Genomic DNA, 4,335 nt, shown 5'->3' on the forward strand with positions numbered 1-4,335 from the left:
AAAAGTAAGAAAACGCCTAGGGCCTGTGAGGTGCTCAGCAGGCAAAGTGCTTTGCCGCCAAGCCTGACATCCTGAGTTTGACTCAAGGACCCACATGGCAGATGGAGATAAGTGACCCCTAAAGTTGTTAACTATTCTTCATAAGCATGCTGTCACACACACACACACACACACACACACACACACACACACGCACACACACACACTAACACATGGGTGTGTTAGTAAATAAATATAATTTTGAAAAGGAAAAGTACCAAAGACCTTGAAATGACATAGATGTCCTTTTGATATTACACAGGGGCATTGTCTGACAGACCCGATAAGAGCATGCAGTTTTCTAAGATTATCCTATCTGCACTTGCTTGCACACTTTCCCTTCTGATTAACTCTCAGACACCACAGCACTGTATCCCAAGGCCTGGTTTTCTGCCTGGGTAGAAAGGTCACACTGAAGGCAACAACTGTGCTTCCTTGTAAGATATTAGCCACTTTGTGTCTGGCCTGTCCATCCTCTAATAACACTGCTTTGTAGAAAATGCCTACAGATCCGCTTTCAGATGTACTTCGAATTTACTTAATCATCTTACAGATTAGCAAGAACTGTACCAGCCGGCGGGGCTGCCTCTGTATCCTTGTTCTTCTACCGTGCTTTGCTGTGGCTAGCAAGTGAAACCAAGCCCTAAATCTCAAATGAAGCCAGTCAGACAATGCTCAAGAGAGGAACAAGCCTTTCCCCTTGTAAGGTAACCATGTGAAGATTTGAAGGTAGAAAAGTCTGTCTGGAGTAGGAGAGAGTCAATGGCATGAGGGCCCCAACCACCATTCTCGGAGATCAAGAACACTACAGGATATATGGTAGACTCAAGATGACATCAAAGGAAATGCACACATGGTGATGGATCATATATATGATGGATTGTCAATACCACAGGCTATGAAAGAGCAGATCTATAATCCAGGCACTAATGGAGAAGAGAGGATCTTGAGTTTGAGGCCAGCCTTGGCTATATCATAAGACTCTGTCTTGAAGTAAAAAGAATCCATGGAGTCACAGAGCAGAAAGAATCTTGGGGATATCTTAGTTTAGGTATCACACCCCTGAAGATTACTAACATGGCTTGGACAGGGATTATGGGGATGTCACCGTCACCTGCGCCAGTGGCTGGAAGAGTCCCATTGTTCTCAAACATGTGTGTCCTTTTATTTTGGAAGGAAGTTTCAAGTCTCTCTTAAGGCTATTTTTTCCCAGGATAGTCATTGCTGTCCTTTTAGCTTAGGGATAGACCTGAGTCTCTCCACAAGCCTTGTAATAATAACTGCTTACACAGAATAGGCAACCATCATGGGCCAGACCGCACTGTAAAAATGTTTCATGTGCCCCCGTTATGTAATCTTTGTAGCAACCCTACAAGATAGGTAATGCTATAATCTCCATTTTGTGGGTAATAAAATCAAGGCACAACATCTACCAAAGGTACTTGGCTAGTGAGTGTTATGGCTTCAACCTAGCAATAACTTTTAGAAGGGTTAATTTTTATCTGTGTATATGTGCATGTGGGTACCTGTGAGGGCTCGATGAGGGACCCAGACCTCCTGAAACTTCTACACAGTTATGAGCCATCCAAAGTAGGTTCTGGGAAGCCGCCCAGGTCCTCTGGAAGGGCAAGTACTGTTAACCACTGAGTCATCTCTCCTATCCACAAATATTTATGCTTATTTTATAATTGTGTGTCTGTGTGGGGTCTGTGCCTGTGAGTATAGTTGCCTGTGGAGGTCAGAAGGGCATGGGACCCCCTGGAGCTGGAGGTATAGGCACTTAGGAGCCACCTGACATGGTTGCTAGGAACTGAACTTGGGTCTTCTGCAAGAGCTGTTAATGCTGAGACATCCCCCAGGCTCTTATGTGCTTTAAAAACATTTGATTACATTGTTCGTGTGTGTGTGTGTGTGTGTGTGTGTCTTAGTGTGTAAGTAAAGATCAGAAGATAGCTTGTCAGGATGAATTCTCCCTTTCTCAGGGATTGAAGTCAGGTTGTCTGGACTGGTGGCAAGTGCCTTTACCTGTTGAGTCATCTCCCTGGCCTGGTTCTTGACCTCTAGTTATTACCGTGTGTGTGTGTGTGTGTGTTTCCCTTCAGCATTTGTAGTCTGCCTATTAAAGCTGTGGTTCTCAGGGAGGACCTGTGATATTTCACAGCAGAGGTCAGAAAGGCTGTTGCCTCAGACTTGCATTCCTTAGACAGCAACGTGAGGGGCATTGCTCTCCTCTGGGGTAGTACAGGGGTAGCTCACATGGAGACACGTGGCAGCCCATCTGTACGTGTGTGATCATCCCTGGGTTCTCCCTGTCCTGTGAAAAGTTTCTCTGAGAACTGCCAGGAGGAGGGAACAAGCTCATGGAAAATACATGTTTCACACGTGATTAGACAAAGTCTGTGGGGGTGCAGTGGGCCTGTGTGGCCAACATCTATCCACAGTCTGCTAAAAGTACCCTGAGCACCTCCTTTCTTTTTTTTTATTGATTTTTATTGAGTTCTACATTTTTCTCTGCTCCCCTCTCTGCCTCTCCCCTTCCCCCTTCAACCCTCCCCCAAGGACTCCATGCTACCAATTTACTCAGGAGATCTTGTCTTTTTCTACTTTCTACTTCCCATGTAGACTAGACCTATGTAAGTCTCTCTTAGTGGCCTCATTGTTGTCTAAGTTCTCTGGGATTGTGGTTTGTGGGCTGATTTTCTTGCTGGTTCTGAGCCTGCTGGACCCTGAAAGCACAGACCTAGAAGAAGGAGTCATCAGGCCTGAAGCTTCATGCAGAACTTAGGTATGTGAGCACATGAAGAAGCTAATTTGCGAAGGCAGATCCCAGCATCCCTGGCAGGCACAGCATAGAATCACAGCTTCAGCCAAGTGCCTTTCAGAACAAAAGAACTGGAGATGAGCAGGTTGTCATAGCTGGTAGAGCTGCGTCTAGAGATGGCCAGTCCAGCTTCATCATTTACAGATGGACAGACAGGCCCAGATGTAGCTAGTTCATCAACTGGGCAGAGATCAGAACTGTCGCTACCCATGAGTAGCCTTGCTGACAGAGAGGGCAAATGGGAAGCCCTTGGGGATGACAGGCTTGAGTCGGATGGCGACTACATTACACACAATGGTAGGGATTAATGAACTGTTTGATTATATTTCATATACTTTAGCATAAAGTTACACCCCCACAATGGAGTCTAGCAAACTAAGGGGTCAGAAAAGGTTAAGTGATACTGAGAGACCTAGCCTAGGACCCAAGCAGGCCTCCTTTTGTCCACTGCCTTGCCCTTTCCCCAATTTGTCTCTCTTTTCAGTGCCATAGCAACTTGCAAATGCTCCAGGCATTGCCACTAGTGGTCTTTGGCTAAGGAGGACATCTGCCTTGCTCCCTGGGCCTATGGTAGCAATGACACCCTTGATGATCTTAGAGTCCCCTACAGCATATGGCATCACCCGCTCCTTCCCTTGAAGAACAGCGCAGCTCACAGAAAAAATCTCTATGCTTCATCACACAAGGGTCTGACAGATACCGTTCCTTCCCTGCCACCTTTCTGTGTCTCTCCCGGTTACATCCATCTCTATTATTGGCTTCTGCTGAGATGACAGAGTCCACAAATTACACCAGGCCCAGCCTCTTTATCATGAGCCATGTCCTAGTATTTCTTTCCAAGGTGTTTTCTTGTGATTTTTTCAACAAGGATAGCCTTAGCCTTCTCCAAATCGTTAGGTTGAGTGAAGCCATAAGCGTGGAATGCTTATCCAATAGGATTAGTGTTCTTGTGAGGCTAGACCAGCACCTCATTCCTGTGGGGCCCTTCTCTCTGTACCTTGTGAGTGCAGAAGGAAGGGAGGCCCCTGACAGCTATGAAGCAAGCCACTATCAGATGCCAAATTTGTCAGCACCTCAATCTTCAACTCCCTGGTCTCTAAAACTGTGAGAAATGCATTTTCAGTGTTTAAACTGTGGTATTCTACTTGGGTCACCTGAGCAAATTATTACTGGTTATTACAGATCATTAAAGGAAACACACACCAGCTCTATGATTCAACTAGTTCATGCCTAAGTGTAAATCCAAAAGAAATGAGTATAGAAACGAGCCAAAAGACATGAACAAAGATGGCCACTGCAGCAGTACTCATGGTACTCACATTAGCCACTGTCCCATTTCTGTGAAGAGGCAACTATTAGAAGAGAAAGCATTTGATTTGTGGGCTTGTGTAGAGTTTCTGAGGGTTATTCTATTATCATCATGGAAGGGGAGCATGGTAGCGTGTAGGCAGGTGCTGGAGAAGTGGATGAGAACT

The 4,335-nt window shown here is 45.6% G+C and overlaps 1 protein-coding gene across 1 annotated transcript in view; it reads right to left on the minus strand.

Annotated features, from left to right (window-relative positions):
- The window catches only part of Galnt18 (polypeptide N-acetylgalactosaminyltransferase 18), a 310,242-nt gene that overhangs the window by 31,620 nt on the left and 274,287 nt on the right, over nt 1-4,335 (minus strand). The gene's annotated exons all lie outside the window — the stretch shown is intronic.

This window comes from Microtus ochrogaster, chromosome 8 (genome assembly GCF_000317375.1).
Source record: "Microtus ochrogaster isolate Prairie Vole_2 chromosome 8, MicOch1.0, whole genome shotgun sequence".
Taxonomy (NCBI): Eukaryota; Metazoa; Chordata; class Mammalia; order Rodentia; family Cricetidae; genus Microtus; species Microtus ochrogaster.